The following is a 24,297-nucleotide window of genomic DNA, read 5'->3' as shown; positions in this document are numbered from 1 at the left end:
TAGATTGGCCTCAGAAAGGGAAATTGTGTATAAGAAGGAATCAAACAGCATATGATAATTATTTTGTAGGGAATAGTGAGTGCCATGATACATACCGAATCATGGGAGGATGGGGATTTAAAGGTGGAAAAGATCCAGTCTTTCCAGGACTGTAATATATTTGTGGGAACAGGGCATATTATCGTTGGCCAGACCATTGGTATGGCACATGTTATGTTGGCCTGGTTTTTCCAAAGATTTTTCATATGGATAGAGGAGAAGATGGTGTACATAGTTTAGGTAGTTATTTAGCACGTAGTAAGAGAGAATCTTGGACAGAAATTGTGGGTGACATTTTTGGAGCACTGATACCCGCAGTGGGAATATCTCTGAATGCAAACAAAATTAGAAGACTTTCAACAGTAGTGGATCGCTTGTCAACAAGCACCGCTGGAGGATTCTTATAGGTAAATACTGAAATGGTTGCCATGCGTGCTATGGTAATGGAAAATTGACTTGCCCTTGATATTTTATTGGCAAAAGAGGGTGGAGTGAGTGGAATGCTGAAAGTTCAACATTGTTGTACTTACATTCCTGACGAAAGTAGAGATCTGAAAATCTATATTAAGAATATTACAGAATTGCATGACGAAATTGCACCACTAGAGGTTGAAGGTGTTTGGGAGAAGATTGGTAAGAAAATATCAGCTATTAAAGATTTTGAAGTTAAACTAGGTAGTACATTTTTAAGTAAGATATTATTTCCATTAACATGTGTGATTTTCTTAGTATTAATAATTAGACTAGGATGTATTTGTAGTAAAAAGAATAAAAACCAGAAAAGGTTAAAAAGAGAAAACTTAAGGAGAAGAGATAAGAAACAAGAAAGAGAATTAGAAGAAATAGAATTAGAAGAAATCAAGGAGAGTATGTTTAAAACAGCAAAACGAGAAGAAACAGGGGAAACTGAAATATGAATAAAAGAAGAAATCACTTTGAAATTCCGTGAAAGGGGATACAAAATTTTTGTTGGTGTGGTGATATAATCACCAAAGGGGGGATTTCTGGAGCGGGTAGTACAACATTTTGTATACCCCCCCCCCATTCTGCATGTTTATATTAATCTGAATAATCAACTAATAGTAATCTTATTAATTTGTTTGCAGTGAAAGACTTACCAACTAAATTAACAAAAGAATTACACGTGGGAATTGCACTTTGCATGGCTAAACTAATTGTATATTAACATATGTATGCATACTAATAGTAGAAAAATAGAATATTGCATGATAAATGTTGCTTTGTGATGTAATTGTAAGTTGCGCATCATTGAGTGAGTATAAACGCTTTGAATGTTGCTATTCTGCTAGATAATTACTTACATATAAGGGAATTAGTGAGGGTTTAACATATTATTAGCCATTTCTATGTTTTAATTACGTTTTTGTGTTTGTTTTGCTTAAGTTGACCATTTCGGCCTAATTCAAGATGGCTGAACGAGACGTTTAACGTGACTGCTCCTGACACATGAGGTTCTGGGTGAAGTGCGCATGCATCACCGCCAGCAGCAATGGCCTAGTCCTGACCCCAGGAGAAGATGTTCTTATCAAAGACACTCTGGGAGCTTCGCCAACGACAATGCAAAGAACTGTCTTAAACCCGGAACCAGCAAGTGCGATGACTTCATTTTGCGGACTATGTGAGAACTTTACCGGACGACCCTAAGTCCACCAATGAGAACTTTCCAAAACCCCAATCTTGATACATTTTGACATTAATTTCATTATAAAAGTAGGTAGGGAAATGAACTAAAAAAACTCTTCTTCTTTGACGAACTCGATTTCCTGACGTTATGCTGACCGAAAGGACGGTGACACTGCTGGACAGCTGTTATCCTGAATCTTTGAGAGACTGAATTGCGGCCTGATTTTGATGAATTTTAAAGGTTTTTCCACGACTTGACTGACTTAGAGGATGACTATTAGCCAGATTAGGCAAATATGATGTTCTGCGGTTTTGATGATGATTTCTAACAATTTGCAACTTTATTAGATTAACGATATTTGATTAATTGATAAATGTGTTGTGTCGATTATTTTAAGAAGGAAACTAGGATAAAGAGTAGTGTATAGATAAATGAATGGTTTTGCTAAACTACAAAACAACTAAATGACTCATCTCCTAATGAGGGGAATATCACAAGGCTGGAGTCAACGCATTTTTTAGGGTTAGGTAAAGATATTCCTTTCATGTCAGCGTTTGGAAGCCTATTCCTCTAGGGAAGCAGATCAATGAAGTATGAGTGTTGGTGTTATGGGCCCCACCAATGAATGTTTTTGAGTGAATTTGCTATTGAGGTATTTGGTCTGCGACAAAGGGGGAATTTGATGTTCCACGCTGCAACAGAGGAGAGCATGTCCCTTATGTTTATTGCGTGTTTGGGGAGGGATCTTACGTTAGCCAAAAAGCAGTCCCAAAAAGCAGTTTTATCGGTGTAAAGTGTAGGACCTAACTGTTTCTTATTGGACTGATGTAATTTTTTTAGTTTTAGTATTAGACTTGGTTGATGTGGCGTTGCTATTTGGTACTGTGGGTAGCATACTCTGATAACCACATGCTCCACATGCGAAAGGGCCTTCAACTTCTATTGGGCTATGACTTGGGTAGGTTTTTTTTCCACCGAGTACGCATTGTTTGTTTTTGATTTTTAATAAGTCATGGCTGGAATATATCAGGCGGGTTACAGGGCTCTTAACCTGATTTCTGTCGAAACCTTGCGACGTCCTTAGGCACGCCCACTGCGCTCGTCTGCTGCGCGTCGGTTCCACCATCTAGTTATATGCTATCAGGCAGCTGAACTGCTGGCCTGTGATTGATGTTGTGGTTCTGCACGTCACTCTGGGTGGTGTCGACTCCCTCCACTCAAACGGAACGATCCGCGGTGGAACGGGGAGACACCTCCTGCATGACTGGTAAGGGCAGGCAAATGGAGCAAGTGCAAGTTTTTTGTTTTTTTTAATTGGCTGGTTAAAACGATAAGTTGTGCAATTTAAAAACAGTAAGAGTAGCTTTTTCTCAGGCACGAGTGATTCCCACAATGGTGGATTACTAAGGCGAGCAAGTTTCAAAACACAATTCAATGATTCTAAGGAGCCCTTACCCAGGCGCTCCCGGTGCTGCAGAGCCGATCGTTCTATACCCGACATCAGCTTTGGTAGCCTCAAGCGAGCGCATATAAACTTGTATGATTAATTAACCATCAACGCACAGTATCACATACACAAGACAATGAAGGGAACTGTCGATATAATAGCACGTTGGATTTACAGGCATTTGTACAGTTCCACAATCAACAGTACACATCAAGAGACGAGGCAACCACACAGCAACTAAGTACTTAACTAGATGAAATAGCTCTGGGCTTGGTAGAGAAACCCATAAGGGAAGCTTTAAATAAACTCCTCTCATAAATGGAAATTATGACTACAATAAAGTCACTCTCCAGAGGAAGGCTCCAGAACTTGATGGACTCACTGCAGACTTTTATAAAGAATGTAGCAGAATACTAATCTCTTTTGATAAGCCAGGGGGTAACTCCCATACACAATAAGAGAAGCATTGATTATAACGTTATTGAAATCTGGGAAAGATGCTGGGAAGTGCTAATCAAATTGACCATTAACATTGATAAATGCAGATAACAACATATTAACTAAAATGTTAGCAGATACGTTGCTTCTGCTGATCGTGAAACTGGCAGACATAGATCCAGAGTGCTTAATCCAGGTAGGTAGCTACAACTGAATCTACGAACACTGGTGATACTGATAGTCCCACCCTCCTGGGTTGGCCATGCCTTTGAGTGGACAAAAAGGGTGCAGATAAACTTGGTGATATTGATCATAACAATACATAGGAGGCCCTGTATCGCCCGTGTTCTTTGCATTGGTGATGGAGCCATTAGTACGTTACCTGTAGGAAAAGGTCTTCCAAAGGGGTATTTATGTCAAGGGCTGCCAGTTCCTGATATGGCTGTATACTGCTACACGCCCATGAACCAAAGATGAATCTGCATCCACTGATACATGAGGTGATACACTGTTGGGGTACTTCTGGTTAAAAATAAACTGGCAGAAAATTGAAGTACTGCCACTGATAGAGATCCTTGGTGGATTGCCATGGGTGTTTCCACCATTGTGGACTACAGTCAGTGAAATATTGAGGTATGTGGATCACCATCAGCAAGGACACAATGATCAGAGAAAACTAAGGCAGGGCGATAGATCAAGGGGAGAGGTGGGTGAAACGGTGGATGAAACTCTATGCAGCTATACACTAGAATTGCACTAATTAAGATGGTGGTATTGCTACAATTCCTGCATATATTTTCAAACTTTCCTATCAATCTTGCAAAGCTATATTTCATTAGACTAAAATCTGTATAGCTATCCGTGATTTGGGTGGGTAGGCATACCAGAATAAATTGAACAGGAAGTCGATCCCCAGTTGTATTATCTGGCAGAGAAAAGTAGATTGAGAACTGCACTTTCTGACCTTCCTAGCAGGTAGCATCAGTGCATACTGTAAAAACCAGATGGGCGTGGCACAAGATGGCAAGGAGTGGACGGTCTATATTTGTCAATATTACTACTGACAGACAACCCTCTTTAACCACTGATGTCAGATGAAGGAGCTAAACATATAATCACAAAACTGAAATTAGAATTAATAGGAGTCTTATGACATTAGAAGACTACAAGAGTCGTGGAGGAGACAACCAGGCAGATTTGGGGGCATATTATCAAGCCAGGCGATAAAATTATCGCCGCTTTAGCGGCAATGGGCTTCATAATATGCTCTATGGAATTCCAATTGAAGCCCATGTTAGACGTCCTTCACATTTAACATGGACTTCAATTGGAATTCCATAGAGCATATTATCAAGCCCATTATCGCCGTTTTAGCTGCAGTTTTCTGCCGCTAAAGCGGGGATAATTGTATCGCCTGGCTTGTTAATATGCCCCATAATTTTCTACTACTCATTACAGCATGCATTGAACACAAGCATACCCCCATTTCTAGCACCCCCAACCAATATCAGGTACTCACAAAACTGATAGTCCAAGAGGACTGCAGAAAGCTGATCTCCTTTCTATCTAGTGTAGCTATCCATGCACGGAAGAGCAGCACTCACTAAGCCATAGCTGAATCAGAGGCAAAACTGAGTAGGCTAAAGAGTGCTGGAAATATTGCTTCAGGCAAACTTGAAAAAATGTAATAAATGGCCATCCCCAGTTGATTCACTTTAAGTTTGTGTACAGACTGTATTGCACACCCGTAGAAATAAGTAAACATGACTCACACATAGAAAGCCTGTGCCACTGATTTAGGTGGAAGAAGCAGGGTTTATGCACCAGGCGAAGACTGAGCAAGGAACCAACATTCTTTGAGGTTAAGCATAAAAACACTTTCAGACATGGTGGGAAAAGAGATCCTGATGGATCCACTAATTGATTTATAGGCATTTGTGAAGGAGCTCCACTGTCTCCCCATACACACATGAGTACAATGCAAACACTTCACCCAGACTTCCAAGGCACTACATAACATTCCAGTCCAGGGAAGGCATGGCTTGGCAGTTCGGGCTGGACTGTTCCCATGAGGCACAGGGTCAGACTGATTTGCATATGGCCATTTCTGAACTGGGATGGCAGAGTGGGCTAAAGAACGGTGATGGATCAAACCCAGATCTGTTGGCTGGGTGTGAGTGTTTGATTGGTTCTGATGCTCCGTCCATCACCACTCCCTTTTGTACCGCTTTGTTCACCATAAGTTGGCAGGGTATGCTCAGACGTGAGTCCCTTGCTCACTTTGCCACTGGATTCAAGCAAGCCTGGCTGAAGATGGCTGAAATGCCAGAAACCGGTCCTAGGAAGCTTGTTTCCGGTCCAGGGAAGGCATGACTTGGCAATTCAGGCTGGACTGTTACCATGAGGCACAGGGTCAGACTGATTTGCATCTGGCCATGTCTGAACTGGGGTGGCAGAGTGGGCTAAAGAACAGTGATGGATCAAACCTAGATCTGTTGACTGGGTGTGAGTGTTTGATTGGTTCTGATGCTCCGTCCATCACCACCCCCTTTTGTACCGCTTTGTTCGCCATAAGTTGGCAGGGTATGCTCAGACGTGAGTCCCTTGCTCACTTTGCCACGACGTGAGTTCCTTGCTCACTTTGCCACTGGATTCAAGCAAGCCTGGCTGAAGATGGCTGAAATGCCAGAAACCGGTCCTAGGAAGCTTGTTTCCGGTCCAGGGAAGGCATGGCTTGGCAGTTCGGGCTGGACTGTTCCCATGAGGCACAGGATCAGACTGATTTGCATATGGCAAAGTCTGAACTGGGGTGGCAGAGTGAGCTAAAGAACGGTGATGGATCAAACCCAGATCTGTTGACTGGGTGTGAGTGTTTGATTGGTTCTGATGCTCGGTCCATCACCACCCCCGTTTGTACCGCTTTGTTTGCCATAAGTTGGCAGGGTATGCTCAGACGTGAGTCCCTTGCTCACTTTGCCACTGGATTCAAGCAAGCCTGGCTGAAGACGGCTGAAATGCCAGAAACCGGTCCTAGGAAGCTTGTTTCCGGTCCGGGGAAGGCATGGCTAGGCAGTTTGGGCTGTACTGTTCCCATGAGGCACAGGGTCAGACTGATTTGCATATGGCCATGTCTGAACTGGGGTGGCAGAGTGGGCTAAAGAACGGTGATGGATCAAACCCAGATCTGTTGACTGGGTGTGAGTGTTTGATTGGTTCTGATGCTCCGTCCATCACCACCCCCTTTTGTACCGCTTTGTTCGCCATAAGTTGGCAGGGTATGCTCAGACGTGAGTCCCTTGCTCACTTTGCCACTGGATTCAAGCAAGCCTGGCAGAAGACGGCTGAAATGCTAGAAACCGGTCCTAGGAAGCTTGTTTCTGGTCCAGGGAAGGCATGTCTTGGCAGTTCGGGCTGGACTGTTCCCATGAGGCACAGGGTCAGACTGATTTGCATATGGCCATGTCTGAACTGGGGTGGCAGAGTGGGCTAAAGAACAGTGATGGATCAAACCCAGATCTGTTGACTGGGTGTGAGTGTTTGATTGGTTCTGACGCTCCGTCCATCACCACCCCCTTTTGTACCGCTTTGTTCGCCATAAGTTGACAGGGTATGCTCTGACATGAGTCCCTTGCTCACTTTGCCACTGGATTCAAGCAAGCCTGGCTGAAGACGGCTGAAATGCCAGAAACCGGTCCTAGGAAGCTTGTTTCCGGTCCAGAGAAGGCATGGCTTGGCAGTTCGGGCTGGACTGTTCCCATGAGGCACAGGGTCAGACTGATTTGCATATGGCCATGTCTGAACTGGGGTGGCAGAGTGGGCTAAAGAACGGTGATGGATCAAACCCAGATCTGTTGACTGGGTGTGAGTGTTTGATTGGTTCTGATGCTCCGTCCATCACCACCTCCTTTTGTACCGCTTTGTTCGCCATAAGTGGGCAGGGTATGCTCTGACGTGGGTCCCTTGCTCACTTTGCCACTGGATTCGAGCAAGCCTGGCTGAAGACGGCTGAAATGCCAGTAACCGGTCCTAGGAAGCTTGTTTCCGGTCCAGGGAAGGCATGGCTTGAAAGTTCGGGCTGGACTGTTCCCATGAGGCACAGGGTCAGACTGATTTGCATATGGCCATGTCTGAACTGGGGTAGCAGAGTGGGCTAAAGAACGGTGATGGATCAAACCCAGATCTGTTGATTGGGTGTGAGTGTTTGATTGGTTTTGATGCTCCGTCCATCACCACCCCCTTTTGTACCACTACATAACACTGACCCAGCATTACTCACCAATCGCACCTAATGGCGAAAACGTTACTGAGACCTCCACTAATTCGGACTACTACTTGTACACATCCCACGCATACGGAAAACTAGTTCAGGTGGTTGAGTCTTTTCCTACACTGCTCCTAAAGTGTGGAAGCAAACAACCTGCTGCTATACATAAGAGCCCCCTCCACACTTCTTGAATACCACAAGAAGCTGAATACCTGGCTTTTCGAGTAGTCCCTCTAGACACTAGAATTGGCTAGATTGACACCTGCTCTGTGGCAGGCTAACCTCCTGGGTGATAGTGCACGCTACAAATCTGTATAACATCACAAGTTAACAGCTGATGATAGGGGACATAGTACCACTACTGGCCAAGCAAAAGGTTACAAGACACTGATGGCCTGCACCCAAGCTGGAAGACTGGTTATGGGACCTGGAAATGTTCCAAAATTTAACAGACAAATATGCAAACATACAGTATGCTTGCCAAAAAATATGGATTTGTGAGGGCCCCTCAAGTTATATACCTTGGGACTAGCGGGTGAAGACAGCAATAATAATATACGTAAGCATGATATAGCATGATATAGATAACCTTCTTTGAGTAGGAAATATTCAGAAATTAGAAAATTTGAAGGTGTGTTAACAATAAACTGAATAGACTATGATCTAAATATTGAATAACTGTTATATCACCAGCTCAGTGGATAATATAGTCTAGCACTGCCGATCCCTGTATTACTTTAGCACTTACTGTATAGAAAGAATAGAACCTCTGCAAATGTATGAAGCGTAGGACTCTTCACTGACTAGTGGGGTAACGAAACTAGAGAGGGACCCCCTGCAAAGTACACGGAGGGTCCCCCACCCAGACTCACTCAGGAGCTCTTTGGCCAGGGTACTGTGCTGAGGGGGTCCCCTGGACCTTGCCCCCCCACCCGCACTGCGGGTGTCTTTGTCACGCCACTGCAACTGACCCTATTTCTATATGCTGATGAGAGTTGATAGCTCTTTGTACGTATTGAAAATGATAAATAAAAGTTTATAAACAAGAAAAAAGAACAGAGTTGAATACACTGTCAGGGATTGTAGCTGTGCCAGCAGGGGCAAGGTGAACATGCACTCTGCCTGGGCACGTCCGGGCCAAACCATGGGTTAAGCTAGCCTTTGACATAGTTGGTCTGGTAAACTGTAAGGTGCTAAGGATACGTTTGTTCTTGTATCAGTAGATTACCACCCTGTGAAGGTAGTGAATCAAATTACAACTAACATACTAATAGAATTTCGGAGATGCACCTTCCTGGAAGAAGGCACACCATAAACATTGGTAATGGATAACAAGGTTCAACTCACATTCAAATAAAGTAAGGGATTTCTTCAAGAGATAAATATCACACACATGAAAGCAGCATTGTACTGCCCCAGAGAAAACGGTATGGTAGAAAAAGTGAATAGGTTGGCAAAAGAGAGCTTGCAGTCAGCCCAGGTGAATTGGTTACCCAGAAAGTTAACTGTGCAAAATATGGAATGAGTGCGCTGCACCACACCACACTCTGTGGCAGGAGTATCCCCCGTTATCTCCCTAAAAGGGAAGACAACCAGGGACCAAGATGTCTCCCACATGCATGCATGATTGGGGAAGGGGTTAAGTAGAAAGAGAGCCTACAGCCATGAAGGTATGAGAACACCAGAAAAGGTACAAAGGGGAGAAAAAAACCAGCATCATGGAGTGAAGAACTTCAACTGGTGTGCTGATAATCTTGTGCATGTGTTGAGACATAAGAAGAAGGGATCCAAGGGGGCAGTGTTTTCGTATCACTTAAGGAGTGTAAAAACTGTCAGGAATGTTGTGTGTTAGACAATGGACAATGCTGGAGCATGGACCAAATATGTAGCGTTAAGGGTGTTCGTCTGCCAGCAGCTGACAACTCTGCCGAACAAGCAGATTTCTTGGTCAATGCACCTCGAGGCATGCCTAAAAGCGTCTATAGTGGTAGAGAGATTACAAAGTTTAAAAGACCTTCCGTATTTAGGAGTAATGTATAACTTCTTTCACGTACACCTTCTTGCAGAAGGAGATGTGTTAGAACTATGGGACCAATTCACAAAGGTGTTTATGTGTAATAAAGTTACGACTCTGGAGTCTCCACTCTTGGGGCGGGATCTCCACACTGCAGTTCTCAGTGCGGAGATTCCGCCCAGAGTGCAGAGAGTTTGCAGTTGCAACTTTACTACACATAAAAACTTTTGTGGATCGGGCCCTCGATGTTCAATTGGTATGTTGGTGTGGTTCCTTCCGTGTGTTATGATGAAGTCAGACTCAAATGATGGCGTAATTAGGTTTATTGAAGAAGGCGAAGAATAAGATTCTCTGCCTCAGTCTCTCGCGCCAGAGACAGTTCCTTCTGCCTCTCATTCGTAGAAGCTTCAGGTGGAGATCCTCTCAAGGTTTTATGAGGGATGATAATACCTCCGTAATACCATCTGCCCAGCATACCTCAACAATCACAATCCTTTTTCCCCAGGCAGAGTGTGTTTCTATCTTCACAAATAACGGGTATTCAACAAATATTTAAAATCACTCTCAACACCCCATGCTGCACACACATCACACCACACCCGAAGGAACTCCACTGACTCCACATACACAAACAAGCACATTTCAAACTCCTTACCCTCACTTTCAAGGCACTACACAACACTGGCCCAGCATACCTCAAAAATTGCATCTGCTTTCACAAACCTTCCAGACACCTCCGCTCGTCCGGGCTCCCACTTGCACAAATCCCACACATACGGAAACCCATATTGGGGCAGTCAAGCCTTCTCCTAAAGCATGGAACACCTTTTGGAACACATCAGAGCTTCCAATTCTGCAAGAAGCTGACGACCTGATTTTCAGAGTAATCCCACTAGGCCATGGGTTTGGTTAGACTCACACCTGCTCAGCGCCAGGACACCCCCCTGGGTGATAGTGCGCTCTACAAATCTACGTAACATAACATAATATAACAAGATGAGTGTTTTCGCCAAGACCTATTTGTCATGGTGCTTGGAATTGTTTTGATGCATTCAAAGCGGTATGCAGGCCTCGAAGGCAGAGCACTCGACAGTGAGTAAAGCTAACTACCTACAGCTTATGCCGGAGTTGTGGGTGCTCTGAGCTCATGAACTGGTTTGAAATAAAATAAGGTTAGGTGAGTGCTCTTTGTTATACAGAGTTCCACCCACATTAGATCCAATTCTTTATAAACAGCAATATGAATATAATTAAGTAGTGTTTCTTATAAGGAATGAGGCGCGCAGATAAGGAAGAAATATTATTTATATTGGCTAAAGACCCAGGTTTTTGTGCTGCCGTAACATCTGGTTTGCTTTTTGTAACTAAGTGTTAAGGTCGAAATGTATTTGATACCAAGGTCTAGATTTCGAAACTCGCCCCTGGGAGCAGATATCTGCGTCTCTTTGAAGCCTGGGGTCATATGGATCTTCTATACAATGTTAAAAATGTGTTCTGTTTTCCAAACTTTTTTAGTTGGAAGAATCAGGATAAGCAGCGACGGAACAACAGACACATTCTGGTCCCAAAGTGACTTGGGGGCATATTATCAAGAAACAGCGTTAAAATTATCGCCGCTTTAGCGGCAGAAAGCGGCGATAATGGGCTTGATAATATGCCGCAGAGAATTCCCATAGAAGCCCATGTTCTGGTGTGAACATGGGCTTCTATTGGAATTCTCTGCGGCATATTATCAAGCCCATTATCGCCGCTTTCTGCCGCTAAAGCGGCGATAATTTTAACGCCGTGCTTGATAATATGCCCCTAAATTCTTCTGTTTCAGACAAAATTAGCAAAAATGTTATTACTTTAATCTTTCTATGGTCGCGGAAGTGCCCCAAAGAGGACACTTGCTTTTGGGACAATGTTCCGGAAGAAAGACGTCGGCTGAATTTTAGAACAGACTACCATCAGCCTCCGGGCATCTCTCGTGAAAATGCTTCTCACGTGGCATGCACTAATGGCGGCCTTTGTTTCCTACTGCCCCTTGCTGCCAAGAGCAGTTTATTGAGTTTACACCAATTTATTTTAATTTATGAATATGGTTGCTGATGCTTGTGATATATGGATAAGGGGGGATGCCTCAGTCGGGATGGCCGACAGGTGGCGGTGTAGGGACTTCTGTGATTAGCGTGATCAGGGGCATTTTAAGGATTTTGGGAGCCCTGGCCAAATGCATTTTGGGGGCCCCTGTTCAGACCAGCTTTGATCCAGTTTCTACTCTTTCATGCCCTCTTTGGTCAGCTCACTGACAGTGCAAAGGAGCATTTGCCTAATTCTTCATGTGTTTACGTCTAAAATTAAGGGATAGTGATGTGTGTTTTCAATATTGTAACACAGGCACAGCAGCAGCTCACTAATATTACTGCAAATAATCTGTGTGACACCCTCCTATTTCTCATATGTAAAATCGTGCTGAGATCTAAAAGGAACTTTTTTTAATTGATGTTGCATGAAACATACTCCCCGACATTTGTCTGCAATACATTCTCACACATCACCCATGTTAAAATAAATGAGAAGAAATTGCTATTTACAGCAATCTGTTCAAAGACTCATGAGTCATCAGGGCAAAGACCCTGCAGAACAGAGATGGCTCTATCAGGGCCCCCCTGAAAGGCTGGGGCCCTGGGCCAGATCCCACTTTGCCCATGCCTTAAAATGTCTCTGAGCATGATTTACGGATATTTCATAGCGTTTCAAACACCAACTGTCTCTCAATGGCTGTGTTTGCCTCATGATTCAGTGCTTTAAATGGGCAGGTACTATCCGGTACTGAGTACCTGCACTTCTTTACTTTGAAAGGGACGGTACCTGCATTTCTCAGCATTGTTGCAATACATTTAATGGGAGCGTATCAGCACTTCTTGGCGCAAACAGGCACTCTATATAGAGAGTACCTGCACTTCAACATTTCCATTTAAAGCAGCGCCCATGGTGATTGTGCCTTTTTATTTTTTTAATTGGTAGAAGGGGGCTCCTGCATCCCCACTCCCCTTCCCTATCTGTTGATAGGCATTTCGCCACTTCCAACTGCAGCGCTATTTACTCAGGTGCTGCAGTGCAGTCGGAGAAATCGCCGTTGGCAGAGAGTATACTGATTAGCAAACTTTCATGCACCCTCCCAGCGATGGACAGCAGGCATCAGGAACAAGAGAATTGCAGAGGCCGGTGAGAGCAGCAAGCAGCATCACCACTGAGGGAGACGGGCACCACCAGAAAGGACTACTACCTGGGGTTGGAGAGGCGGTGTAAGGTTGGACACCGAATGGCGTCTTTTATTCCCAGCAAAGGGCTATTCAAAGGGAAAGGTGTGGAAGTTACAGAAAATAGGAAAGCATTAATCGCCCTGTTTACTCTCTGTTTCTGCTGCTGACATCATCACTCACAGGTTCAGGAGGACCAAAAGCAGGAGCAAGCCAGGAGTAGCACCTCCTGCATCTCACTACCCCTTATTGACGTTCTTGAGTAGACAAAGCAAAGGACAACAGTCAAGACTTATCCTTTAACTTCACTTTGCTTCAGAACAGGTTCCAGTGATAATCCCACTCACTTTGGGGCATATCAACAAGGGCTTTATCTCTGCTTTTTTGGCTTTAAAAGCCAAAAAAGCAGAGATAAAACTAGCACCCTATCAACAACAGGGTGCTAACATGCAAATTGGCATGTCACCCCCCTTTACTCTACGCTTCCCCTTGTATCTCTAATGAGATGCAAAGGGGGCGTTCCAGAGTAAAATAATAGGAGAAATGTCGCTAAGCGACATTTCTCCTATTATCAAGAATATTGCTAACCCTGTTAGAGACAAAAAAAGCAGCGCTAACCGCGGTTAACGCTGCTTTTTTACGTCTGGTATTTTTCTGACTTAGCCATGATATCCTATGGAAGGAGGATATCATGGCTAAGTTTGTCTGTCCCTATCAACAAGCTAACGTGAGATTATCGCTGGGTTTCCAGCGATAATCTCACGTTAGCCACTTAGCACCAGGATTTTTATCGCTATTGAGATAAGCGTTGCTAATAGCACGCTATCTCAGCGATAAAAATCGGCGCTAGCCGGCGATAATTATCCGAGCGCTAAGTGCGCTCAGCGATAATTATCGCCGGTTGTTGTTGATATGCCCCTTTACTCTTTCAATTTAAACGCATATGTCCTTGTCAGTGATTTTCTAAGTGAAAATTCAAGTCCCATAAAGATCTTCTCTCAATGAACCAGGAGCGGCGTTAATCTTCTATGGATTTTGGCGCTCCACACCTGGTCCTGGTCAACAAATCAGTTCATTAATCAAATGTGAAGAGCATTAGACTATGCACAACTTTAGATTTTAGTCTCAAATCATGAAGGTTTATTAAAGATAATAAATTACAGAAAGCAAAAATGAGGCTATCAGCAAATTATAATCAGAATGCATATGCTTCAAATTCATATGAAAATCAGATACATCAAATCGTATGTTGCAGAGGACGAACCAGCATCGAGTACCCACAAAGGAAAGGAAAAAAAAAGAAAAATCAGCCCTCTCTTGCTCTGAGAAAGCACACTTAAACCTCTTGCTCTACTCTGCCCTAAAACTGAACTGCACTGAACGACTCTAAAAGGAAAATACAAACCTTGACATTATACACACCTACACGCAGTTCTCATTAAAGCGGAATGATAAAATGACGTATTTATCAGCTTCTCAAGGTTTTCTCACGAACAAGCTTCTCTCTGCATCCTACAACTGTACCAAGGTAAGATACATAGACTAGTCTGCAAATTACATGTGTCTCTTGAATGAGCAAATCATTAAAACGTTCCACGATTTTCAATTCTGTGAATGCTGTCTTCCAGTTTCTTGCTATGAAGTCAATAAACAGTTTTGATAACATTTAATTACAAAGAAAGGAAAACATTTCATCACAGGGGAAAGAAAGGTAAAAGAACATTGCGTTCACTAATTAGATCTCTAACTTGCTTAGAAATAAAATGTTCAATGTTCATGTGTTCCAAAACAAAGACGGAAAGCAATGTTAGACATTTTTCAATCCAGGCCTACATTAGCTATAGTCAACCTAAAAGTGAATAAACATATTGTTTCTCTACAAATATAATTAGCATGTCAATGTGTTAGTGTCATTTTAATGCAAACATTTTTAATATTTGAAAAACTTTACCATATCTTTAGACCTAACTGTATCCTGACAACCACTTCTAGGGAAAATCTGCTCCCACGTGATCAGGATATGTCTCTTCTCCGGTGGGCATCACAGCACCTACATTTACATGACAACTATTCTAATCCTAACAAGTTTAATGGTGTTCTCCGTGACTTGAGCATTACAAATCTTGAGCCCACCTGAACTCAGCGAGTAGCCATTTCTCTTCTGCTATATGTTCAGGACAGAAATATGCTTTAGTAAACTCAGCAATCAGACATTGCTTAAAGGTGAAAGTTTGCCTGCCAGATTTAATTTGCCTAATAGAAACATGACCGAGCCCACAACATTCAACTTTCCTCTCTAATTTGGTTGCAGCAGGCTGGCTGTCACATCCTACATAAGGCAGCACAGTGGTTCTAAAGTAATTATTAAGCAAAACAATATAGGCAATAAATTCAAATCAAGGACAATATTCCAAAATTCAATAAGTCAGTGGGTACCAATATGTCAGGCTGTCATGAAAAGTAAGAATTTTATTTTTTTTGTCCAAAAATGTTTTTTAAAAGAAGGATATTAAGCGGCGCAATGGTGTGTGAGATTATGTGCTCAGTGCTTACACTAAGTCATTATCACGTGTACAAAACAACAGAGCTTCAATGTGGACACTTAATTTCAAATGCTAGTTCCTTTCATCAAAATCCAGAAGTATAATCCCATCAATGATATTAAGTGGTGGCTCAAGGAGCTACAAGTTGACTCCATGTCAGCCTTTAGATAATGATAAAGGGTCATTATCTAGACTAAGGGTAGAAAGAAGTCCCAAGAGGTAGAAGTCAGAAATATGACTTTTGGAGAAAACTGCAAGACTGGAAGGGTTCTGAAGAAATCAACCAGAATGTGAAGGAACCCAGAAGGAAGCAGTGATTGCCAGAGATCATGCCTGTGGAAAAACTGGAATTGTATTGCTTTAGGATGAATAAAAGTGCTGGTGGCAGCAGGGGAAAGGCCCAGTTACAATTTAGACATGCCAACCAAAGTCCAATTGGAAAAGGATAGGAGCCAGTATCCACGAGACTTGCTGCCTCAGGCTGTGTGAGGAAAGCAGAGGGCGTAAACCGGAAGTGGACGTCTGCCTGACTCATTATTAAGACTAACTCATTGAATTATGTAATATTGCTCTTAACATATTTGCATTTATTGTCTATGTACTATTGTTTTGCTTAATAACAACACAGAAACCACTGTGTTGCTTTATGAATTGCCTTACACAAGATGCCTGGCTATCCTTGCGCGTTCCTTTGTGCGTAGTACATGCATCCTGCAGGAGGACGGTTCTTATGGAGTGGAATGGACCTTGGCAGAATCTTTGGAGAGGAGCATGGAACAGTCAAGGGCAATGTATTGATATAAACAAATAAACCCACTGCTAATGGCATGGAAGAGGACCAGATAGCCACTGGTACTACTGGAACACTGCACGCTCCAAAATCGAAATGACATGCTAGTTAGTCACAATTCCATTAAAGTCCAATGATACAACAAGATACACTCTCCTCCCTTAATATATAACATAAAAACAAATGCTGAACACAACAAAATACAAAAGAGAAAAAGAATATATCTGCACAATTAAGATAATTTAATTCAGGATATCATGGTATATTGAACTTGAATATTAACAAAGTAAAATAATTTCTCCTTCTTGATTGATTTCACTTCTCTTTCAAATGCTGTATACATTTTTCACTTCACATCATCTTTACCATTAGCACCTCTATCATCAGCATCCCATCTGACTGTCCTCTCTAGAAGACACCCAGCACTTTTTGTCTCACAATTACCATTGGACAATTCAAACACAATCCTTCCACTCTCACTACATTCAAAAGTTTAGTAAATCGAGGTAACCTCTTTTTGACCATGTTTCCAACATCACTCTCTTCCAGCCACCAACCATAAATTTGTTTCTGGTGTCAACCTTGCCACTTGCTGATACCTTTGCAACTGTCTAGTCTGTTGCTCCATATCGTATCCTACCTACATCCAACTTTCTCATCAATTTATAAGACGTTACCCCCATTGCTGTGGTGGGATTCGTACAATAATCACAAATCAATTTCCTTCCTCACTGAAGTCCTCCAAATGCCATCCACCCAGGGGGCCCAGGATTAGAAGGTCCATGAGAGTCAGACTAGGGGTGACCGTTAACCAGGTTGACAACGACTACATAGACAGGGGTGACCGACACCCACCTAAGGAAGTAGGACGACCAGAGCCAGGGGACAATGACAAGGATAAGAAAGATTAGACCAGAAGGGCCACTAATAGGAGGACCAGAACAGAGGGGAACAGGGTCAGGGGGCCAAGACCAAAGAGAAACAGGCAAATCAGGATACCAGGAAGATCAGTAGGACTAGGATAGGGCAGAAGAACCAGGGGTACTACGAGAGCCAGACATACAAAGGCCAGTGAGACTTGCACCAAAACCGGGAGGACCAGGCAAAGAAGTACCAGAACTAAAAGGAGCAGGACTACATGAACCAGGGGTACCAAGAGCAGAAGAATTAGGAACTAACAAATCAGGGAGAAAAACGAATGGAGCAGGACAGCATCCCAGAGTTAGCATGAGAAAGATGAAAAGGGCTAGTGCCGGGAGCTGGTGATACAGCAGGACCTGGATCCAGAGAACCAGGTAATGGAGTACCTGGGAATTATGACCAGAGGACCTGGACTGAGAAGGCCAGAACCAAGAACAACTAAGGATGGAATCAACAGGAGGTCTTGAACCATTACAATTAGGAAAGGCTTGAATGTTTAGTGGTGGGCCAGGGCAAGTTATTGCAGAAGCATTAAGACAAGAAACAGGAGGACTAGGAGAACTAGTGATAGTAGTAACAATATCAGATTGAGGAGGACTATGACGTTTAGGCCAAGTGAATGATGGCTTATAGGACAGTGGGAGACTATACAGGAGACTGGAATAAGCATGGCAGGTATTTGAATACCAGTGGCTGAGGACCACTACCACAGCCACAGCGAGGAAGCTCAAGGGGACTGGACCTTGAAATGACCAGGATTTCGAGAACCCAAAGAAAAAGGACCTGGACCACAAGGGCCAGGACCAGTGCGCACATTACAAAAAGCATCAAGCCGACAAGGAACAGGGCCAGGGGGGGCAGGCAGATCCAAACCAGAAAGACAAGCACTGAAAAGAACCAAAAAACAAAAGGCTAGGTGGATCAAGGGGACCAGCAGGAGCAGCGATACAAGGAATCAGCTGAACAGGAGATGGTAGATCAGGAGAAGAGGCCCGGACAACCAGAGCCAAAAGTACAAGAGCTAAGGACCAGGGAAGGAGGAACACTAAGCCAAGGGGACAAAAAAGATCAGGACATAAAGGCACTGAAGGATCTAGTTAAAAACATATTTTCCCTTTGGATATCCCAGCACACTATTTACTCACAATCAGCAACTGTACCAAATTATACCAGATTATCAACTTTCATACAGGATCACAATTGATGCTCCACTCAGGATGTATAGGCACTTATACACATATTTAATAAATCTTGCCAATAATTTTTTTTTACTATAAAAATATATATCACCATATAAAACAATACATAAAAATGCTAAACATGTTTAAAAAAACATTAGATTAAAAAAAATACAAATTCATGATAAAACAAAATCCCTGGAAAGGAAAACTAAAAAAATACAATGTGATTTGCCTTGTGGTTGTTAATTTGAATCAATTTAGGCGGCAACCCGCAGGGGATATGTCTTCCCTGTCTTTGTATGACCGCTGACTTTCATCAAATTTAACAGAAATACTCAGCGTTGACGCGTTTCCGTGGAGCAATAATAATTAGGCCACCTTCATCAGAACTCAAATCTGTCTTGCATCATTTCGTTATTCACATAGCATACTGGTGTAGAGAAACAAAGGTAGGTGTACACATATAATGAAGAAGGCATTCTAGTATATAGATACCAGTTTCCACCCCCTTTCCACTCTCAATCCCTTCTACAATTTTGAATGTTGAGTGAGTAACATTGAGAATTATTCTATTTTATTTCTTCATAAAAGTCTCTTCCCAAACAAGAACAATTATTTCTTTTTTTCTTTGTTCTATTACAATTTATAAGTGCTTGCACATCCTTACTAGAAGCTTAACAAAAAAGGGCCAAACTCACTGTGGGGCAGATTTATGTGGGACTTGCGCCCCTTTTACGCCGCCGTTGCGTCACTTTTGTGACGCAGCGACAGCATAAACCCTGCGTCACGTTGCGCCCGATTTACATTGTGACGCATCTATGGAGATGCGTCACGGTGTAAAGCCCTGCGCCACGTGAAACCTGCGTCAGGTTTCATGTGGGCGTTGCGACACAGGGGGGGGCGTTCCGTCGCAGGAACGCCCCTGAAAAGTGACTCAGTGAAATCTATAAGATTTCACTGAGTCACTTTCCCAACGCTGATGCGTCAAAACCCTGCGCCTGCTTGAAGCAGGCGTAAGGCTTGACGCACCATGTTAGGGATAGGGTAGGTTGGAACAGTGCTGGAGTTGCGTCGCGCTTGCGACACAACTTCAGCACTGCGCCAACCTTACGCCGGCAGATACATCACGCATCTGCTTGTCCTTGCGCCACGATGCACCGCATTGTAAATGCGGCGCATCTGCGGTGGCGCAAGGTCAAACTTGCGTGACGCATCTTCCCTGGCGCATCCATGCTGATTTGCAGGGATGCGCCAGGGAACATAAATCTGCCCCTTAGTACTTATCCTTATCCGCATTCCATACCAAAAATTATTCCCATTCATTCCCACATACATGCTCATCTGGCCACTAGACTCACCGGTGCAGAGGCACTCGGGTAGATGTCGCTCCAATATCCTTTGGAAAAGGCAAAGCTAATAATTCGATTTGTGGCTATAAATAAAGAGAAACATCATTTAAATGTTCTCATTTTAGTACTGATTTGTCTTACAATTATTTCAACTAAGTATCTTTATTTCTTCCCTGTTCTCAAGGGATAGACAGTGCAGTCATTCAATTGATCAAGGTTGAGTAACACCCTGTATATGGGAACAACAATTTGTTTTAATGTTGGGAACAATAGGGAACCCTGTTTTTTTATGTTTATATCCTATATTTCTATGTGTAACTCACCTTTCAATGTTATATTTGTTGGAAGAGTGTTAAACACCTCGTGTAAGGTCAACACCTGAACACGTCTCGGTTATTATAAATGAAGATAAGAGATTTATTTAGGGAGAGTTGCATCTCTAATTTATCTATAATCTCTCCTATGTACATGGAAGGGTCACTACCTAGATCTCCTTTACTTGTTCAATTCTAACACGATTACACAATATTTCTGTAGGGAGACCCTCATTATTTATTCAATTTCAAACCAAGCAACACTTTAAGGGGACCTAAATCTACGGGAGACTCAGAGCATGCTTCTATAGACCCCACACTCCAGTCTCACCTTTGTATAGAAAAAGAGAGAGGTCAAAAGATCACTCTTTTTTACAGTCGCCCGCAGCACATCTCCGTCGCTGTAAATAAATATAATAAAATAATATAAACAAATATATATATATATAGGTGTATATTCACATTTCAATGTTCATAACTCCTTAAACATATACAATGTTTAACCTAAGTAAGCTGGTGTCCTTAATGTCCTAAATGGGTCAGTTGTCCTCGTGGAAATTAAGTGAGCTATTGCCCAGAGTCACATGGTGCTATCCTGAGCTGCCGCCAGAGCCGGGATCTGGGGGCAGCTCAGGATAGCACCATGTGACTCTGGTCAATAGCTCACTTAATTTCCACGATGGCCCCCAGCGCCTTGAGACCCATAAGAGTGAGTAGTTCGCGCTTTACAAATACGGATTTACATTTAGTTTTTTACAATAGAGGGCACAAATAAACACATGCAAGAGGAGACTTACTGGGTCTTATATGGAGACTTATATGAGCTTGCCTCGAGGACAATGGACCCATTTAGGACATTAAGGTCACCAGCTTACTTAGGTTAAACATTGTATATGTTTTGCATGGGTTCCATGATTCATTAAGGCTGCGGTGCGAGGCCCTGTTACGGAGATCCCGTTGACGGGCTTGTGATGCGAAGTCTGGTGTCGAGGGTGAAATTAGGCAATAAGTCAGTTCCGATGAGTGGTGAAGCTGCGAGTGCAGTTTCATTTTCGTCATCTAAGCTGCTGTGGACGAGAGATTTGAGGAGCTGCACCGGTAAAAGAGTTCCGCAGTGGTGGTTCCGAAGGCGATGCATTGGTCCCAAAAGGACTGTTGCGGTGGCGATGTGATTCTTTTGAGACAGGTCCAATTATTGCAGCAGCGGTGATATGTTGGTTCTGCTTAGGGATGCACCGCTCAGCCTAGGAGATGTGTCAACTCTGCTCGGGGATGGATCACTCAGCAGAAAAGAAGCATCTGTTCCGCTCTCAAGCACATAAGGCCCACTTCCAAGAGTACCGAACCGGGGTGGCGCCATTTGGCAGGGTAGACTCACAGATCGGAGTGTCCAAGTGCCGGAGTTGTAAGCCTGTTATGCTCCTGAGGCTTCAGATTAGGAGTCCAGCCAACTAACCCTTGGACTCACTGTGGGGTCAAGATATACAGGTCCAGTCCTTGTCACCCAGGCAAGAGGGCAGCAGATCAGCACAGCAAAGCAGGACTCCAGCAGAGTGCAGTCCAGCAGAGTAGTAGGCCTTCAGTAGCACAGCAGTCCTTCTTCCTGGCAGAGTATCCACAGGTCCAGAAGTGTACTGAAGTGGTGGTGTATGAGGTCCAGTACTTATACCCAGTGATGCCTTTAAAGTGGAGAGATTCAAAGACTTGCCTTTGAAGTCCTCCCTTCCTGCTCTGGCAGTTCTTTGTGTGTGGCCAGGACACATCCTATTCTGGTGTAAGTGAGTCTGTGCCCTGCGTCTCCCTCTCATCCTGCCAGAGATGGCCCAAAAAGACAACCTAAGCTCCCATTGTGAGTACCTGTCTAGGAGGAATATACAAAGCCCAAAAGCCAACCATATCTAGTCATGTGATCAGAGACAGGCTACATGCACCAAATGGCCAAAGCAAGAAAAGGACAACTTTCTAAAAGTGGAATTTTCAGAATTGCTTTTTAAAGACCGATTTCACCATCAGTTTGGATTTTAAATTTTGAGTCCAGGGATAGCAGACTTGAAGCGTTTATATGTTCCCAATTGGAAATTGCACTTATAAAAGGTAATAAGGTAATTCCAATGTTATCCAACGGGAGAGATAGACCTTGCGGTAGGGAAAACAAATTTGAGAGTTTTTCACTACCCAGACATGTAAAGCTTAAAAGTACCTGTCCTGCCTTTTAAATACTGTTTGAAATTGGGTTTCTGGTTGGCAGAGGTATGCACCCTCTCCAAGCAGGAACCGTAATCCTAGTCAGGGAAAGTCACGAGCTCACCCTAAATTAACTTGTGCTCACCCTATGGTAGCATGGCCCAGAGCAGTCAGGCTTAACTGCCTGAAAATGCTTAGGTTACAGCAGAACAATGCTTCTGGATATCGGTAAGTGTGTGAGCTGCCGATCCCTCTTTACTCCGAACCCAGATACTAAGGCCCTTATCTGCTTACAGTGTAACTGGGCTGCTTCCACCACTAAGGTGGAGACAATGTCAGAAAGGGTGTCTATATGTAGCCCGGGACTTCAAAGGGGCCCGTTGCACGGGGAGGATGCCCTGCATCTCAACACTCGCTCCCTAAAAAACATGATCTACATATTCACGATCTACTATTAGACGGTAGCCCTGATTTTTTGTTTTTAATGGAAACATGGCTTAGTGAAGGCTCGAATCCCACAATTGCAAGTGCCATTCCTCCCAGCTACTAGATCATTAGGAAGGACTGGACAGTGGGTACAGGTGGAGGTGTTGTGATCATTTTTTTAAACATTTTCTCCTGTATTATAGTACCTACAGAAGAGGTAGTGGTAGCCGAAAGACTTGGTTTCCATGTTGGGGTGTCTGCACATCAATCTATTGCGGGCATTCTAATTTATAGACCCCCTGGCCCGACCGGTACATTCCTCGAGTCTGTCATCAACTTGGTTTCTCCCCTTGTCGCCAAATCTAAACATTGCTTGGTGCTAGGAGATTTTAACATCCACATGGACAAGCCAGCTGAGCAGGAGTCCATCAAACTACGGCAATCCTTGGATATCTTTAAGATGATCCCATATGTCCATTTTAACACTCATGAGAAGGGACATATTTTGGATCAGATTTTCTTTAATGTAACAATAGAAACAGACGCACCCCTTCCCCCTGTGTGGTCTGATCACTTTCTTCTCGGTTTTAAAGTTAATAGAGAACCAAACTGTCCCAAAATCTATGGGAAGTCCCGCCTCAGCAGTTTTAGACCTTTTCACCACATCACGTCAAACACCCTGAGCGCTGCCCTCAATAATCATCCGATTCCTTTTAGCGGTAATCTAGAGAATGATGTAGTCTGTTTGGAGAATTGGCTGCAGCTTCTCACGTGAGAGCTTGCACCCCCCACTTCTTGCTCAGCAAAGTCTGCTCGAGCATCTGCTCCTTGGTTTACAGAAGCCCTCAGAAGGAGTAAGAGTGCCTGTAAACATTTGGAGAGGGCGTGGTGGAAGAATTTTAATCTTAATGACAAAATAATTTACAAACAGGCGCTGAAGGTTCATTATAATAAAATGTATGAGGAGAAGAAACTTTTTTTCTCCTCCAAAATTGAATTGGCAGGAAACAAAAGCAAAGAAATGTTTTAAATAGTAAGAGAGTTCTCATCGCCGAGTGCGGTTGTCAGGCCATTCACCCCCACTGATGCATGGAGGAGCCATATGGCCTCTTACTTCCATGACAAAATTAAAAATATTCAAGATGCTTTTCCGGATCAGTCCCTGGTCAAGGGAGGGTGTTTGGGGCCCCTGTCCCCTTCCACCAATGTGAAGGGTCCATCTCTCTTGCAGTTTCCTCCTATTCCCCTGGAAAAATCCTTAGAAATTTTGAGAGCCCTCAAATCAGGCTCACCCTCTGACCCTTGACCAGCCAAAGTATTGGCTTCCATAGCTGGGATTGTCAACCCAGCTGTAAATTGGATTCTCAATGCTTCACTGCAGAATGGGCTGGTACCTGACAGATGGAAGAATGGACAAATTCTCTCCCTATTAAAAAAGCCTTGGGGCGTGGCTTAGCGAGCCAGCATGGCGGACGTCTTCTGAGTAGGCTCCGTCCA

At 43.4% G+C, this 24,297-nt stretch overlaps 1 long non-coding RNA gene across 1 annotated transcript in view; it reads right to left on the bottom strand.

The window, feature by feature from the left end:
• Positions 1-24,297, bottom strand: part of LOC146863244 (uncharacterized) — a 60,479-nt gene that overhangs the window by 25,360 nt on the left and 10,822 nt on the right. The window lies entirely within an intron of this gene.

The sequence above is a fragment of the Triturus cristatus genome, chromosome 2_2, assembly GCF_964204655.1.
Source record: "Triturus cristatus chromosome 2_2, aTriCri1.1, whole genome shotgun sequence".
NCBI classification, from domain to species: domain Eukaryota; kingdom Metazoa; phylum Chordata; class Amphibia; order Caudata; family Salamandridae; genus Triturus; species Triturus cristatus.
The sequence above is the reverse complement of the archived record's forward strand: the minus strand, read 5'-3'. Positions and strand labels throughout refer to the sequence as shown.